Raw genomic sequence first — 19,669 nt, 5'->3', positions numbered from 1 at the left:
TTTCTCCATTTGACTATTTCTCCAAAACAAACTAGCTTTGTCCTAGGGAGATAGATCGTAGACTCAATAATGATGGTTCATGAGGTGATTCACTCTTTAGAAGCTGGGAGGAGGGAAGGATTCCTGCTCAAGTTGGATATATGTAAAGCCTATGATAGGGTGGACTAGGAATTCTTGAAAGCTATTCTCTAGGCTTTTGCATTTGATGTCCAGGTTTGTAAACTAATTCTTCAACCTATCTCCACCCCATCTTTGGCCATTTTAATCAATGGAGCTCCTTCAAATTTTTTTTTCCCCTCAAGAGGGCTTAGACAGAGTGATCCTTTATCCCCTATTCTATTCATTATTATGGCAAAGTGTATTGGAAGGTTAATCTTGAAGAAAAGACATGATTAGAGCCTGCATGGTGTTAAGCCATCATCCAGATAGATTACATTCACCCATTAGTAATTTATGGATGACACAATTCTAGGTGGGGAAGCCACAGTTCAAGAGCCTAAAGTGTTAAAAATGTTTTTTGGATACCTACATGAGGGGTTCAGCACAGGCTATAAACTGGGAAAAAAGATCGATCCTTTTTGTAAATACCCCAATTGAGTCACAAAGAAAGATAGCTGACATCCTAGGATGTAGTGTGGGTTCTCTTCTAGCTAGTTATATTGAAATTCCACTGGGGTCAAAACCATCAGAATCTTTTTGGAATGGAATTATTGATAGATTTAACAAGAAGTTGGTAGGATGGAAAGGAGCTACCCTCAATCAAGCAGGTAAATGTACTTTTCTGAAATCAACTCTTCAAAACCTCCCAACTTATGCCCTCAACCTTTTCGAGATCCTAGTTAAACATGCTGATAGAATGGAGAAAATCTAGAGGGACTTTTTGTGAATAGGGATTAAAGAAAAAAAGAGATATCATTTAGTGGCATGAGACAATGTTTGCCTACCTAAAAGCTATGGTGGTCTAGGCATTAGAAAAATTAGACACCTCAACAATGCCCTACTAGTGAAGTAGATATGGCACATTCTTCAAAGTTCTAAAGAATGGTGGGATATCATGGTGGAAAAGTATTTGAGAAAGCAACCCCTCTACTTAATATTTAATGAAGCTGATCTTCCACATAGATCCTTTATCTAGAATGGGATCCTTAAGGCAGAATCTTTGGCTAAATCAAAGGCAAAGTGGAAATTAGGTAATGAGGAAAGTATCTCATTCTAGCAAGACAACTGGTTGAGTGACGAGCCCCTTATAGATCACCCTAACTATGAGAGATGGGCTGATTTATGTGTAAGAATATTTGGACTAAAATTTAGTGACTACAAAGCTGATCAAGGATGGAAAGACCTATCCATAGTTTCCTAGGATCTTAAACCATTGATGACTATCTTGAATGATATGGTCCTTAATGATAAGAGGGGATGGAATTATATGGGGAGACAATTCCAATCAGTTATATTCAATTGCTTCAGGCTATTTCTCATTGTGGAATAGGATGGAGAAACCTATCTAGGCAAAGGCTTGGATGACTAGCCTCACTCCAAAAATCAACATATTCTTCTAGCTATTTCTTCAAGAATTTTTTTTTACCTTTGATAACCTAATTAAGAGGGGTAAAATTATCCCAAATAGATACAACCTTTGCAAGAATGATTTGGAGTTAGTCAACCACCTTTTTATTCATTGCCCCTACTCCTTAGAGGTATGGGATCTTATGACCAAGGGCTATGGAGTTAGTTGGTGTAAACTGACCAACATCCAAGATTTCTTTAGAGAATGGAATAGTATGTACAAAGGAATGAAGACACAAATGATATATTCCTAGTTTATTCCATATTTCTATTGGGGAATATGGAAAGAGAGAAAGAATCACATTCTCAGAGATAAGGAAGCCCTTGCTTTTGTCATTGTAGATAAAATTGTTACCACCATGAAGGAGAACTTCACCATTAGAAAGGGGGGAGACATTGAAGAAGGAGGAAAAAACATAGTAAAGAAAAAGAATAGGGAGAGGAAAAGACAAGAAGCTAAGTGACTTTCCCCCCCTGAAGAATGGCATAAAACCAATTTCGATGGGAAATTAAAGGAAATCTTGGCCTTGTTGGTTGTGGAGGAATTATTAGAAATGGTCATGGAATGGGAGTTGGAACCTTCTCTTATCCCTTAGGGATTTAGAAGAATCACTTTGCAGAGGCCAGTGTGGCTTGTCATATTGTTAAACTAGCTCTAGCTACCAAAATTGAGAAACTTTGGTTGGAGGGAGACTCTTTAAATATAATAAATTGTTTAAAAGGTTTTTCTAAGCCCTCTTGGACCATTGCAAATGTGGTGGAGGAGATTTGATCATACTTGGGAAAACTCAAAAGGGTTCACATTAGCCATGTGTATAGAGAGGCCAACTCAGCCATGAACTAGTTTGCAAATGAGGCAATAGCCAAAAATATGGCGATGACATGGCACAATGGAGACATATTTCTGGTGGTTGTGAAAGATATTATAATGCTAGAACATATCTAGGAAAGTTTGAAGGAAATCTTACATTAATTATATAAATATATGTAATAACACAAGTAAGACAAGATGTTAATGAAAATCATGGGAAGGTAATAATTCCCCATCATTTTGTGTACTTGTGGCATGTTTTATGGGTCACTTTGCCTATCCCCATTAAAATTGCCAAAGGTAAGAAAGATTTAGGGATACAAAAATTACATGAAGTTGAAGTCTGTGAGAACTGGTGTAGGATTTGTAAACAAGAGATCAAATATGGTTTGAGAGATGAGTAGGAAGGAGCCAACTAGGGAGGTAGAAAAATGGAGGAAAAGAGCGAAGGTCTAGAACAAGCTAGAGAAGGGTGGAATAGTGAGGTACACTGAGAAACTCCATGAATTTGATAAGGAGATCACCAATCTCATGGTGAATACCTAGAAGGATGGGCATGTAAAAATTGATGGGGTTTCTCACCAAATCAATGTGGAAATGATTACTTAGGTCATAGAGGTACCCATGTAGGAGATAAATTTATATAGGGATAAGAAAATGTCTGGTAATGTAGTTAAAGATTTTGTGAAGAATGAGGAAGAAAGGAAGTAGTTAGTGAAGGCTAAGACATACGATGAAATGGAGTCAATAAAAAAGTTGTGGAGGTATGTTGTAAGGGTAGTTATTGAAATTATATCTATAGACACTAGATTTGATAGGGTCAAAACACCCCGCTTTGTTTTGTTAAACCATTTTAGGCATGGTATAAAAATTTCATTTCCTTTGTATCTGTTTACTTTGATGAGTAAGAGCATTGAGGGTTTTAAGAAGAAACCCAGCAAAAACCCAACCCTTCATGAGAGTTTTCTCCTATTGGTCTATGAATATCTTAAGACTCAAACAAGGGGGAAATATTTAGGCCACTATGGGGATGCTTTAGAGGCCACTGGGAGCTCAAACTATTTCAATTCCAAGGAAGTTCAAAGTCAAAGCTTAGAAGATGAGGATAACACCTCCTTGAAAGGTAAGAAGCTTAAGGGAGGGGAGAAAATTTCTCCTCCAGCTAGTACTATTCCTAGTAGAAAGAGCCCTATGGGCTTATCTCCCCATCTAGTGAAATAGGAGGAAGAGAAGTATAATGAAGAAGAAGAGGAAATGGATTTAGAGGAAGAGAAGAAGGAGGACTATGAGAATATGGGGGAGGACATTAATATTCTGCCAAGGAATCCCAAAAAGAGAAAGACTGAGGTGGAGCTATAGTCGAAAGAGAGTAGAGATTAGACCCCTTAGGCTCTAGGACCCATCCCTTCTATCTCTCCAGCTTAGGAGATTAAAGAAATAGTGGTGGAAGATAGTGGGGAGATAATTATGAAAGATAGAAGGAGGTCATGGAGAAACTTCAACAATCAAATGGTGAAGATGGGGATTGTTAGGGAGAAAATGAACATGTAGGTCATGAAATACATAAAAGGAAAAGCCCATTTTGATAAACTCATAGACCCTACTCTGGTTGCAATTTTAGATAATGCAAGAGAAACAGGGCTCAATCTTCTCAATAATTCCAAAAACAACATGATAGACAATTTTTTCTCTATCAAGTGGTTGTTCCATGAGATTGAGGAACTCAAGGAGAAAAGGAGCTAGGAGGAAGGACATAGGATGAGCAGTGACTAGGGTCATCTTACTGACCAAGAGGATCATCTCTCAAAGGTTGAAAAAAGGGTGCAAAAGATGGAGATATCAAACCAAAATCTGGCTAATTAGATGATAACTACTCTAAACATTCTAAATGAGAACATCAATAGTCTATGCAAATCACTAAAAAATGAAGGAATCAATGGGGAAAAGGAAGAAAAGGTTGACACAAACCTCAGGTAGACCAAGGGAGAAATGAAAGAGACTAGGGGCTAGGTTGAATGAACTAATGACCCAAACCAAGAACATGTGGGCATGGAGATCCAGAGCACCAATGAGGAAGCAAAAATTCTATAGGATCTAGATAGATAGAAATAATTGCTAGTGGCCTTATTTTTTTCTTCATCATATATTTGGTTTAGAGTATCTGGCTTTTGTTTCCTAGCCACATGCTTGTCTTTTTTTATGGCTTTTTATAGGCAATTGCATAGGGTCAAAACTTTATTTAAAATTATTATTTTAGATATTATGTAAAAACTCTCAAGTTTTAGGATCCCTGTAAAACCTATTTTTCTTAATAAAAAACACTTTGATCATCTCTAAATATAACTAATGTTGGAATTCTTTAGAATAACTAAGAGGTGGGGTGAATCAGTTATCCAAAGTCTAGATGTACAAATAAATCTTTTCATAGCTTCATGAACCCACACCCATAAAACATTTTCATCATGCATGCATCCATTAGATTATGCAATCACTTAAACTTGTTGGTTATTGTCAAATGAATTTGTAGAAATGTAAACATGAAACATAATAGATTCCATAACACATTTGACACAATGATTTAATGTGGAAACCCAATTTGGAAAAATCCACTAGTAATATGCTACACATTTTCACTTTTCTGAAGTGATACCCTATGAAAGGCCAACCCTATTAAAGGTTACAGTGCACACTATTAAATGTGACCCTATTAGGAGTGATTGTTGTTAGAGTACTTTAGATCATTTACTTGGAACGTCACCTGGTTAAAGGATTTACAAATGAATGTTATGTCAACTTTAATCCAAAGTATTTACCCTAGACTGATACAATGATTAGAGAATAATAGTAAGGCTTGATCTGATAACAAACTACAACTCCATTTGTAGATTACAAATCTTTTTTCTAGTCCTCCAGTATTCTTGGCTTTCACACTCTTTAGCTCTGACAGTTTGTTCACCCTTCAAGCATCCATACCCTTAATCCTTCTTGCTTTGCTTTCCAATGTAGACTCTTCTTTTAGGTCACTAAATGAAGAAAATACCATAGACCCCTTGTCTTCCTTAGGTTCTTGCACATCACAACTCTTGCTTCTAACCAACCATCTCTATAAATAGAGAATTAAGATATTTTGTCATTCATCCTACATCATCTATTTTAGGGTTAGGTTGGATTAGGGAGGATTCAATGAATCTACCCCTTATTTCATTTTGTTCCCTTCTAGAAACTTCTCCTTCAATCCTCTTTGATTTTTTTTGAAAATGGTTCACCATGGATTCTGTGCCACCAACTCATCAACCTTATCTTCCACATGGTTCATACAATCCAAGAAAACAAACTTGTTAGCTTAGATTCATCAAATTCTTGATCTTTCTCATAATTCTAACACTTGACATTAACTAGCTTTTGATGCTTGGCACATACTACATTTCTTGGCATCCTCTATTAAATCACTCAAAATGAAATAAAGTTTACTAGTGCTTAGCATAAACTAAAATTTACTCAGCTTACACAATTTCACTTGACTTACATTGAAATTGACTTTGCTTGGCTTCAACTGATTTTTTTCTTGGCTTGCACTAACTTTTCTTGGCATCTACTAACTTTTTGCTCAGCTTGCACTAACTTTTCTCAGCACCTGCTATACAGAATGTTTAGCTTGGAAAACAAAGTTCATTTAACTTATTCTTCTAAACTTAATCAATGTAATCAGCCTTTGCAACCGTAAGTATATTATCAATCCACTATAATATCAATGTGTTAACTGACTCTTGTACTCCTTTTCATATCATAACTCAACCTTTCCTCTAGGTGCTATTGTTACCTTATTTGATCAAATTCTCTTCATCAATCAAATAAATGATAGTACTTAAATCATATAAGCAATTGTCTTACTGGCAAGAAGGAGGTTTAAAATTAGTGACAAAACATTTATTGAAACACATTTATCATACTTATATCAATCTATTTTCAACAACTACACAACCATTATATTTCTTATGATTTGCAAACTTAAACATGTCACCACATATAGGATTTTAACATAAACTATCAATAATTCAATCATCTCTATCTCTTCTAACAAAAAAGTAGTGGCCAAAGTATCTTCCACTTGAGTATCTATTGAATTGTCATTTTGCACGATTTTCAATAGTAAAATCCTTTTGAATTCCTCTCTTGAAAAGCTAATCAAGGATCAACTCCAAGGTTCTAGGCAATCTTGTGACCTACTAAAATCCACTTAATGGAAAATAAATGTGTATGTTTACAAGGAGGCATTTGATGGTTTGAACCAATTTTAGATAAGTTGTTTGATATATTGTTATTTTAAAAACTAACCACAAGAGAAATATTTTTTTTTGTATTTTATGTTCTTATGATGAATGAAATTTATCAATGCAACTATATAAATTATTATTTTAACCAAGATTTATAAAAGTAAATAAAAAAGATAAGGTAACAAGAGATTAAAGAAAATAACTCGAAAGGGAAATTCCTAATGTACATAATCCATAGTAACAACACGTTTGTGAGTTAAATCATCAAAAGGATCAAGTAGGAAACCAATGAAAATAAGAGTAGTGTTTCCTCAATTCCACTAATGCAATTTTCAATGGGAAATCAATATAAACTGAAAGATGTTTCACATCTCATCAAATCACAAGGCCATGTTAAGTGTGCTCAAAGGAGACAAGACGCTATGCAAGAACAATGGGTGATTCTTTCTCCAATTCATTATGTTAGAAAAAATCATTTACATGTAGAAAACACTATAACTAAAAGGTCACACAATCATAAAAATATAATAAAACCATTGGGTCCAATATTATTCATGAACATGCTTTCACAAAAATAACACACTCTAATAAGAATAACTACACTCAGAATGAGAGCACCAATAACATTTATTATTGCATCAAAATAATGGCCTAGAGTACATATTACATCCATGTATTTATAAGATTGAGAGATTCTAAAATGCAAACTCATGCTAAAAACTAATAAAATAAATCTAATTATATACAAACTAACTCTCTAAATGGTGATAAGTAGGTCTCCACTCTTGTTTATATCCATTAATGGGTGCATGAGCCTTTACATGATAAAAAAGAATAAAAGAATGAGAAAATAAGAAGAGGGAAGCTACAAGATGATCTAGAAGTCTCTGGGAGCTCTAAAAATGGAAGCTTGGCCTTCTCTAGGAATTTCTAAGAGTTAAATTGCCATGAAAATGCATTTCTAGTGCATGGAAAGCTCTAAATTAGGAACCAACAATTAATTGTCAGCACACTACTTCTTCTTCAAAACTATCAGTGCACCTTTGTGAAAAGCACACCTGCGCACCTTAGTGATAGGTTCTAAAAATCCAAAATTTCTTCCAAGTGTCAAAATTGAATTTCCATCTTTTGGGTTTTGTTCCTCTTTATACCAAAATGATGTCTAGATGCTTACTCTTAATTTTTTCTATTATCTTAGCCACTTGAGTAGCTTTAGGTAAATTGATACCCTCATACTTATTCTTCACTACTTGTCATTAATTTCTCACTTCAATCCTTGTTTCCGCAAAATCATCAAGGTTGGTGTCTAGTTCCAATAGTGCTTCTTCAGTTTTGAAGGCTTTTCTAATGTCATCTTCTGATAAAGCTTCCTCAAATGTACCTCTAAATTTTTGAATAGCTAATTGCACCACAAAAAGCTTGCTCTTTGAGTCATCCTCAAAAATATCAAGGCTAGTAGCATTGTAGTACCTCTCCACTTCCAAAAGCTTCTCTTGATCCTTATCTATAATCCACTAGATTTCTACATGTAATCCCTCCATAACCTTACTACCTACTAATATTTTCTTTTTCCAATCATCTAACTTATCAACTTCCTTAGCCATATATATCTCCATTAATGATTGATACCTTTGACCTTTAATTTATTGCAAAGCCCATAAGTTAGTTTCCTAGGTGTAAACTTCACCCATTAACCCAAAATCTCTGTTCACTATGGACACCAACTTTTTAGAACTTGACTAGATGTGGTCTAACAAACCTAAATTTCCCTATTTGATTTGCATACCTCTTTCTTCAAAATTGCCACACCATAGCTGACATGCTTCCAAAAATGGGTCTAACTGTATTGTCCATATTCCTCTTTTCTCCAATGTTTCTACAACAGTGATTTTTCAATTTTCCAAGATGACTAGGCCCACAACTATATGCAAGTAGCCTCTTAATATCATATTTTTCTTGTGCAATTGTATCAACTGAGACTCATCTTGGTCCTTATGCTTGAACACATGTTTCATACCCATAGTGATCATCAGTTTTGTTGTGTCTATCACGGGCCTTCCCAACATGATCTCCTTGATTTGGTAATCTTTAGGAGCCAGATCTTTATTGTCAATGTGTGGAGGAGGAATGGTTATATGTGCAAGTAAGTCCTAATTTTCCTTCTTCATTATGAAGGCCAATGCTCATGCATTACCTATAGGTGGCTTAGGTTTCTTGATTTGTTTTACTAATTCCTTCATTCTCTCCTTAGTTTTTAGGTCTAGCTATCTTTTCTATCAAAACATGACCTCCCTCTTTGTCCATGTTGATGTGGTGCCCATGGGAGACATGTACTTCTTTCAAGAGGTTATTTCTACTATAGGCTACTTCCCCTTATTAATCCTTAGTGGAGAAAGATCTACAATTGGAATCTCTATATCTGGTTGGACTAAGGTCCTAGCCTCTATATCTTGAGGATTTTTTTTAAGTTATTCAAGTATTTTCCTTTCCTTAGATACTTCATTGGTATGCAGTTATTGGGGTTCCCCTTCCTCTATCACTTGTTCTTCTTGTTCTTTAGCCTAAGGAAGTGGAATCACTAATCCCCTATCTATAAATTCCAAATGTTGGGATGGTGGTGGTAACATACCCAAAGGTCCTTGAGGTAGAGGTGGTAATTTATTCTAGTCCTCTCTTAAGGGTTCACTCATGGGAGTATCTCTTATTTTCTCTCCCACCATCTCAGTCCCTATTGGCATAAAGTCAAAATTAGAGAGGTCAAAGACATCAGTTTATTGACCCACAATATCTTCTATCCATCTTTATTGTTCATCTTAAGAGGTTGAGACATGGATAGGCTCCCTTGGTATAGATAGGGGTGTCACAATGGAGCTTTTTCTCCTCTCCTCATCTATTGCCCTAGCTAATTGGGTTCTTTGGCTTAAGGGGAAAAATTCAATTTTCTCCCCTTCTTATTCTTCCACATCCACTTCTAGAATTGCCTTAGGTACTTTTGGGGATAGAGTATTTTTCTTATTTAATCTCCTCTTCTATGTTCTTGCCATAGTTCATTCAACTCTTTCCTTCTTTGGAGTAGAGAGGGGGCTTGCTTCCTCTTGATTTGCTACTGGTGGCACCCTCTACTCTTCTACCTATTCTTCCTCTGGCTATTTTGATTATGGAGGCACTTTTGGTTCCTAGGCTGGCTCTTGTACTTTAGGCTTAGCTTGAGGCTCTACTTGTTTAGGTTGTACCTATTTCTATTGCTCTTGAGCTTGACCTATCATCTTCCTTGCCTTAGAAGGTACTATCTTCCTTTTTGTGCCCCTTTTAGCTTCAAAGTACTCAATCTCCTACTCATGTTGGTGCACCATTTTTAGCCTTACTATGGATTGAGGGGGGAAGGATTGTACTGTGATATTTGCACTTTTACCCTTAATTGGCCATTTTGTTGCTTGTAGGGGAATAGCTTGAGGAACTATATTGAGTGTAAAAGTTTTCATGATCCATTTCTTTATCGATTGGAATATATTCCTAGCCCGATGACTTTTATCTACATTCTCATCCCCCCCTATTTATTCATTCTTTAGTGGCTGGTCATAGATATTTTCCCTATTATATAAAATATCCATAATAACTTTGGTATCCTTTTCTAGAGCCTTTAGAGGGATCTTAATCTTTAGCACATGTTCTGCTAAATATGGAGTCATCCTACAATAGTCCCTTATATGGACATCATATTCATCTACTACATTCATCCACTGATCTTCTAATGCATCTTGATGTATGAACTCTTTCCTTGCTAGGTGTTATACCATCCCAATATTGTCAAAGTGTGGGCGAGGGGAGTTATACTCTTCCAAGGGGTATTGATCCTACACAAAATCAAATGTGGCAATATATTTCTTTTTCTTCACCTCAAAATTTTTTATTGTGATGGGCTACACCCATGTCTTCTTGTGTTATCTTCTCACTCTTTCATATGTAGAAGTGAGCTTGTGTACAATCTCTAAAAGAATAAGCCTATTAGATGGATATCTTGGGAGCATCTTTAGGCACAATAGAGTACTAGATACCCTAAGATATGTGAAGGTTTTGAATTGAACATGGTATGTGCCAATCCTTGTGATCCTATTTGCTTCTTCTAGCAACATTCTTTTTGCATAATCACCTTCTATGAAATTGATGATTACAAAGATGAATCTGTCATTCACCACCTTGTATTCTAGTGGGAGCTTCTTCTTCACCATTTGTAGATATACCACATAGTGCCAAGCATTAGCATCCTACATGCTCCCTTTCTTGTAAAGGCATGGGTAGTCTATACTTGTAGCCACTAGTAAGCACACGAGATATGATGTCATATAGAATTGTGGATCAGATTTGAGGGCTACAAGTTCCTCATCTAAGTTATCACTTAGGATGGTAGCTCAATCAATTAGCATCCTTGTTGTTCTAATGGTTTCTATAAAGTGTACCATTAAAGTTTGAATGTTTCTTGCCAAAAGATGTCCCATAGATTTTCTCAAAAGAACAATTGCATATTTGATGTTGTCCTTCATATACCTCCCTATCATCTCAACTTTACTAAATTAATGGCCCACTAGTGTTATAACAATTAAGAAGGAGGATTGTACTATTTCTTTGGCCTCTTTCTCATTTTTGATATACCATCTTTCAGCTCCTTCATAAGAAATCTACAAGTATTAATCTATCACAAAGAGATGAAACACATTTTCAATATTCTAGGGTTGGAGGTCAAGGACTATCTCTCTTATGATACTCTTGACAACCTTTTCTTTGGATATATAGTTTTTTGCAAGGGTTATTATCTATTTTGAGGATTGAACTAAGGTTGGGTGGGGTGCTACATTCACAAGGCCTAAGCACATAAGTGCTAACACCATTGCAGATCTCTCCTTTTGTTTTTTGTAGACTGTGAGGAATGTATTCTAGTCTATATGTCCAAGTTTTGTATCTTTGATCTCAGCATGTCCATCTTGAAACCTAGATTTTCTTGGTGCCCCTTGGTACTTGAATGCTACAAGTTTCAGGGCTATATTTTTTGCCATTGATGATAATGAAGATACCACCTTATTTTCACATGAAAGGAAAATATTAGTCAAAAATCTAAAATTTGACCTTAAAAAATCCCTATTTAACTCCACAATAGGTCAAAATTAGGCAAAACAAGATTAAAACTAGTCAAGTCCCTGAAAAAAACCTTGAAATTTAGTTTTGCACATCTATTGCACCCTTACAGGTACACAGGTGCACTATGGTCATTGAATAGACATTTATGCTATATTGGGTTTTGACCTAGAGTCCCAACGGAGTCCAAAAGTGACCTAGGCTATGGACTAGGAGCTTGGGTCATCAAAAATTTACTAGGGGGTCCCCATTTCTAGGATAAATAGGGCATATATTGTGAGACTACAATGAATAGCCTCAACAAAAGGGAAGAAATGACAAAAGCATTTCTTCATTAGCAAGCATTCTTCCAATATGTGTCAAATGACAACCAAATTCTAAACACTTCAAGTAGCTATCAAGCTCCTTGATAGTCAAAACTTCATAATCTTGAATCTTCAAGATCAATATGTTCTCAATGTATTCATCTCCTTTAATGTCTCAAGTGTAGTCTATCATGAGTATCTAGTAAGTTGGAGACAATATTTTGCTGCATCAATCCATTTATCAGGAATCCTCATCTTCTTATTTATCAATCACTATCTAACTAGATGAGAGAATATGTTCTGAGGCCCTTGACAATTTATCAATTGTTCCATTTTATTCCTTGGTAATTTCTTTTGATTTTTGTCATGGAGCTTTCCTATTTCCATTGGGTTCTTCCTTGAAGCTTTTGTATATTTGGTGGATAGCTATTTTGGAGTGCATATATCTTTTGTTTGATTACCTTATTGGATCTACTAGAATTTTTAATTCAAACACCATATGTAATTCCTTTCTTCTTTCTTCTATACCCTAACCTTTCTTTAGACTCTATGACCAAGGAATTAGTGTTTTTTCTAGTTCTATTATTTAGTTTGATAACCCTTTCTTTCCACTTTTATTGAACTTTTGGGATAATAAATTTGATAACATGCTTGCATAAAGTAATAATAATAAATTTTATTTTTTTTGAAATGTTTCCTACTTTTAGGCCTCAAAATAATGTTTCAAAAACTAGCCATTGATTGGAAATGAGACCAATTCCCCTCGTAAGGAACTTAGCCTAAAAGTATTATCTCCTAAAACCTCCTTGATTTGATAAGGGCCAATCCACAAACATTGAAACTTAGTGCGAATTCCTAGATTTTCTTTCACCTTGTCCCTTAGGAGAACAAGGTTAGATATTCTAAAAGATTTGATTATGGCGTGCTTGTCAAACAACTATTTGATGATAGCATAATATTTCACCATATGCTCTAAAGTTGTTCTTTTTTCACTAGTGCATTTCACCCTAAATCACAACCAAAAATTGTGACCAAGTTTTTTAAATGGGTTGGTTGGTCACGTTATAAAGCAAATTTTTGTTTTTTTTTAATAACATGCCTGTGTTGGTCACAATTGCGACAAATAAATTTTGTCAGAATTGTGACACACATAGCAGCATAAAAGAAAAAAAAAGGGCAAAAATGTAATTCACATTTCATTTGGTGAAGCTGCAAGTTTGGTCTCCATCAACATTGGCGCAAGGGAAGCTGTGAGTCTGGTCTCCATCAACATTGGTGCAAGGGAAGCAAAAAAGTTTGATCTTCATTGAAAAGGGCACAAGGGCACGTCTACTATAGATCATTGACGGGTGTGTTTGATTGTAGAACATTTTAATAAAACTTTTTTACAACTTATTGCTATGATTGTAGACTTCCATTTGTGCTTTCTTGAATTTCATCAACCTTTTGTTTTAGCTCTTGTTCTTGCCACCTCCTTCATGCTTCGATCACATGGTATTTTAAAGTTTGGGGTTTTTTTTTCCACTTTTTAAGATACGCAGTGTATCATCTCATTAGATTCTTTACTCATACTATGCGACTTTCCACAAACTGCCTATTTGGATTATGTTCATGATCTCAACTATTAGGGCAAACTCTACACACTTTGTCTTCTCTCGACTTTGTAGGGTTCTAGAATTTTGAATGCTTTTGATCTCCTTAGGGCTTGAAGAGCCTTATCTTTATCAGGTCTTCTTCCTTTGAAATGGATGTCGTCTGAATTGACACTGAGTTTCTTATCAAATGCAATTGGTTACTTTGCATAAATTGCACTAATAGAAACAACAACACCAACTACTTGTTACTTTGCAATGAAAAAGTGAGCATCTTCTGCACCCCTTTCACAACTTTCATGCAATCTTTTGTGTCTATTACAAAGTGCACTCCACATTTAATGATTCGTCTTGATAGAAGTCCTCTCGTTGGAAAATAACAAGCTTTTTCATTCTTGAATAGGGCTTGACTACTATTCTATTTATCCTAGCAATGCCATGTAAAACTCTTTTCCATACACTAACATATTTAGGCTGTATTGTTTTTTTTAATGGACACTTTTAATGGATTTCTACCAAGCCACTACTTTAAGAATATACTCTCTTTCATCAAGATTACTTTCTAGGATAGTTACTAAACCTTTTATGTCAATAATTCAGTTAGAAATATGCTTTCTTGATCAACAACACAAAATCTGCCTTGTCTTCATAATTTTGTAAAGTTCTATGATGCTCATCTTACAAAATCAACCTTGACATTTTTAAAAATTCATTGAAACATACTGCATATTCCTTGTTTCTTGTATCATATTTCATTATTCCACAAAGTTTTGCTCATTATCAAATCATACAATTACATAGCCTGACAATTCCTTAAATCAAATCAGCGTACATATAGAAAAAATGCACGGAGATGGCAGGTTGTGAAAGCAATCATATAGGGCTGCAACGTGGGCAACCTATATTAATCCTTGAAACCTACCATGTGTATGAGGACTTGGCACTACTGATAGTTGGCTAAACACACAGAGCACATTCTTTAATTCAGGCACTACTTGACGAACCTCATCAACGGTACGTTTTTTCTTTTGAAGTGTTGAAATTGAAAATTTTTGCATGCTAACACCAACATCAAAGCGTAACATGTAATTTGAGGGTACCAAATGTACTACTCTTAATAATGTTCTTTTACAATCTTGCCACTGTTCTGCTTCATAATGTGATCAAGCTAAATATAATACAATTTAGGTGTTAGTGCCAAAATAGAATTTCCTCAAACAATTTTGATACATTTTCATTGCAAGCCCAAACTGTCCTTGTGCAAAGTAAACATGTGCTAGATTTACCCACACATCAGGCATCTGAACAAAGATGTTTCTTGCTGCAGCTTCTTGAACCTGTGTGAAAATTTCCTTTGCAATATCAAAATGACCCCTTTCGGCTAGCACAATGCCTACCCCATTTGCAGCATAGAAATTTCCAGGTCTCTGAGCCAACACTTTACAATACAGTTCCCTAGCCTTATCAAGATGTATTCCCTCCACATCTGGATCCTTCTTCTCATTGCGTGAAGCTGCAAAATAATTCCAATTTCTAAGAGAAATGTCAGCATAAGCATCCTTGCCATCTGATACATTTTGTGCAGTTTTAATTGTTTCTTTTGCTTTAAGCCAGTCATCTATTTTCAGTTCCAGGTTGCCAAGCATGGTAATCGCATTTACTAAGGTTTTATCCACCTTAAGTGCCTCCCCAATCAATTTTAGGCTTATTTGGATCTCATTTCGAGCCTAGGCCATGGCTACAAGTCGTAGATATGCATCCACATAATCAGGAAACTTGAACAATATTAGCCTGTACAAAAGATTTTCTTTTTTAGTGTCATGTAGTTGTTCAAACAGCCTGGCAAGATTAAATAGTATGGTATATGAAATATTTTACATATTCAACAATGGATGATCTATATTCCAAGAGATCTTTTGTAGTCAAAATAGAAGTTTGAAAATTGCTGAAAATCTAGTATAAGTTTATGTTGAAAATGGTTCTACTCTTTTAAATTGAATTCACCAAATAAAGTTATTTGAGAAGATGTTTTGTAGTCAATATAGAAGTTTGAAACATAGAAAATGTTATTTTTTTAAATTTGATTCATAGAAATATTTTGAAGTCAACAAAAGGAAAATCAAGTGATGAAATTTTGTTCCTCTTATGTTCAATGATATAGTTCTATTATCTTTTATTTTTAAATTTTTTTATTGAATATATATCTTAAATTTTTTTTAAATAAATCTTAGGTTCAAATTTATTCAATATTTGATTTATTTTTCAAAAATAAGAAATTGTAACCCACTTGAAGATTTTTGTGACATATGACTTCTAAATGATCCATGAGAATTTAACTTATATCTTGAAAATAGTCCAGATTGATTTGATTTACATTATTACATATATACATATATGTTTCTAGGGATATTTATTTTATTTATATATGTTGTTGCTTCTGATCTATCTACTATATAGGTAAAATACTAAAGGTTCACCACACAAAGAGTCTTTTTGATGAAATGATGTATTCACCAAATAAGAAGTATTACCAATGTAGGATGGAATGAATTATTTATTATATCATCCCAAAAATACCTCAATAGGAGACAAGAGGTATTTGGATCATGAGCTTTCCATTGAGTTCGAAGATATTTTTAGAAAAAAAAAATGTATTTTTGGAGAATGGTTAACACTATAAAAGACAAGTTATCTAAATAGATTATTTAATTTTTTGTTAGAAAATATCAACTAGGATAAGATTATAAATCAAGGATAACACCATGATTTGGTATCCTATTTCCAAGATAAAATAGGCTACAAAGAAAGAAAAGTGGTTCACTCATAATATTCTAAAATGCTAATTTGGGTATAAATTGTGTCTTGTTGTCTTTATGGGCTTCATTTGGCTGGTCATTAGCTGAAAAACTAGGAATATATAAAGATCAATTAAATAGGGATAATCATTTATAGTTTTTGTATGAGCACATTTAGACTATTTTAAATTAAATATATTGATTTTCCTTTGCATTGAGTTGCTATAGTAATTTTGTTTGCTTCAAATCCATATAGTAGATTAAATAAAATGTCTCATTATTTCTATATTCACCACTACTTATAGGTGAAAAAAGAACATTCAAGCATTCAAGGACTATTGTGATATTTTTTATGCAAGCTCATAATGTCCAATAGACTTTCAAACAACCAGAATGCTTCATCCCATGTATGAAAGTTTTCATTTATAAAATAGTTATTTTGTGGTATATGAAATATTTTATATATTCAACAATGAACGATCTATCGTTCTGTTGTAACATTTAGCAAATAGTTTGAATACTTGACTTTCTATAATATTTTGTTACTTGTATGCACATTTTTGGGGAGCCAAATGACAAAGATGAGCTTGAAATATTTGAATACATTCTTTTTCATACAAGTGATTATGAACATATGTCAAGATAGATTGAAATATACATATATATTTTTATTGCACACTTATGTAGTGCACACATTTAGATATGTGTAGTTACTTTTAAACATGTTAATCTAGTGTAACTTATAAAATGTCTAAGATAAATCTAGGTTGAAAAAGGTTATAATTTTTTAATGGAATTTGTCAAATAAAGTTATTTAAGCAGATGTTTTTTAGTCAACATAAAAGTTTGAAACATAGAAAATGTTAGTTATTATTTTATTTGCTTCATAGAAAGATCATGAAGTCAACAAAAGGAAAATTAGGTGATAAAATTTTGTTCCTGGGTAGGGCCACAATAATGGTTCCCACTTTCCATAATGAAGAAATCAAATGGAAAGTGGGGAAGCTAAATTTTAGGGGCTTCAAATGAAGTCAAATCTTTGAATGAAGGTCCCAAGGGCTTCACTCGAAGCCTCCATGCCGATATTGGTGTCGGGGCTTTGAATGAATCTTAGGGCTTCATTTGAATCTGACATGCAGACCTCATTCATACTCCTAATAACCGATCAGAATAGCTTTTAAATCCAATATTTTTTCTTTTTTGTCCCATGGTTTCATGTATGAGTTGGTGGACTAGAGTGCTAAGAGGGAAGTCGGTAACATCATACCTTGCATCAGCATCTCTGTCCATGATGCAAGAGCACCTATTCATTGGATTTCTCATGGATAAATCCATATTTTAAATTATATTTAAATGGTGTTTAAAAAGAAACTCAATTTAAATAGTGTTGTAACTTTATCCCATGGCAACTCAAGTGAAACACCTTCTTCTTCTAGTCAATGGAGGAATTCCATATCCTTTAAACACACATGAAAAACTTCAGAATTGATACTGGGGCTTTTATTGATGAATTCAACCCAAACGCCATTTCCTAATGCCTCCATGAAAGTTTGCAGAGCCAACTCTAGTTTATCACGCTCAAAATGAAGAACCCCAATGTTGTTTAACAATTCAATGGGTACATCTTCTCTGCTCTTCTTCAAAAGACACTTTGCTTTGTTAAGAGAATCTAAGGCTGCATTGGGGTCTGATGATATCAATAACTCACCCATCTTAATAAAGGAATGAGCATCATGTGGATCTATGTGATTTTCCTTTCTTAGAATTTCCAAAGCGTTCTCTTGCTACCCTTATTGAGCATATATATGGCCTACAACTTTCAAGCTCTCACAGTTCTCAGGGTGAACCTCCAAAACCTTTTCAAAATTTGAGAGAGAACTCTTAAGATCTCCCAATTTCATTTAACCTATCCCAACCCAAAGTATGGCAACACAAAATCCTGTGGCTTCTGGCTTTCCTTGACTGATGCCATGTAGTAGCGGCCAGCAATTTCATAATCACCTTTTCTATGATAAGATCATGCAAGATTATAATATGAATGAGATTTCATGAGAGGGTGGTCTGTCAAAACAAGAGCTATCTCAGACAACTGTTTATTTGGATCTCCACATTGGTAATCACTTGGATCAATGCTTTTCTCTTTCTTCACAAAATAGCTTTGGTCCCAGAGTTTAGCAAGTCAAGAAAGTGAACCATTTAGGTTAGTGTCTCCCCTCCCAAATGATTTCCTCAAAATCAATATAGATGGGTTTTCAAGGAGTAATCCATGTCCAATAGGAATGGGTGGTACTAGTAGTGGAACTTTAAGCCCTATTTAGTTTTTCTTTTCTACTTCCTTAAGTACTCATTCTAAAAATTAGATGGAAGCTTGGGCTTTTCTATACTCTTGAGAAAGCTTGTGTATCATTCTGGAAAATGATTTTTGCAAGATGGACTATGATTCTTGTCACCCTTCTGAATAGTGGAAATTTTCTAGATTGCTCTTGGAGGCTAGCCCTGGTGGCTATGCTGATGTACAATTTAATATGTTTGAGAATGAATATGAACCTTTTTGTTAATATGATTCTAGATGTTAAGTAGTTAACTATAGATGCACCCTTATGTGTGATCTTTTTTCTTAAATCAATATAAAAAGGTGTGGCTCCTCAGGCCACAATTTACGTGGAAATGACAAAAAGTATAATAAACATAGATATGAGATAAGAAAAATAATAAACAATGGAATAATAACAAAAGCAATAGCCATTGATAAAGTCTACCCTTCTCATACTTTGTCACTTACATAAGCTCAAAAGAAGAGATGCTATAAGCCCTAGAAAAGACATAGCTATTGAACCTAGGAATTTTCATAAAACTTTTCAATGTGGAAATCGTTTCTCATCATGCATCTGAAAAATAAGTCTCACTGTAGATTTTTCTTAAAATCACAATAAATGAATTTAAGGCTATAAGACCAAACATGCCTACCAAATATGACACTTTGGGTTTCACCGTTGAAACTAAAAAGCATCAACCTACATTGGACAAAACAATTTAAACAAATTGAAATGGAGTACCCAAATCAAGGATTGCTAAATGTCCTAATCAACCAATTATTATGCTCTGCAGTAACGACCTAGTATTTATACCAATTATGCTAATTTTTGTGGAATATGTATCATAAATATTGCCTCAAATTCTTAGCCTACCCTATGGG

At 34.5% G+C, this 19,669-nt stretch overlaps 1 pseudogene; it reads right to left on the bottom strand.

Annotated features, from left to right (window-relative positions):
• Positions 1 to 14,577: 14,577 nt before the first annotated feature.
• LOC149575101 (protein CTR9 homolog) overlaps positions 14,578 to 19,669 on the bottom strand; it is a 133,849-nt pseudogene continuing 128,757 nt past the window's right edge.

This window comes from Cupressus sempervirens, chromosome 2, assembly GCF_028749045.1.
Source record: "Cupressus sempervirens isolate cs-2001-9-10 chromosome 2, ASM2874904v1, whole genome shotgun sequence".
In the NCBI taxonomy this organism is placed as follows: domain Eukaryota; kingdom Viridiplantae; phylum Streptophyta; class Pinopsida; order Cupressales; family Cupressaceae; genus Cupressus; species Cupressus sempervirens.
Note: the sequence above shows the minus strand (reverse complement) of the source record. Positions and strands in the feature narration are given on the sequence as shown.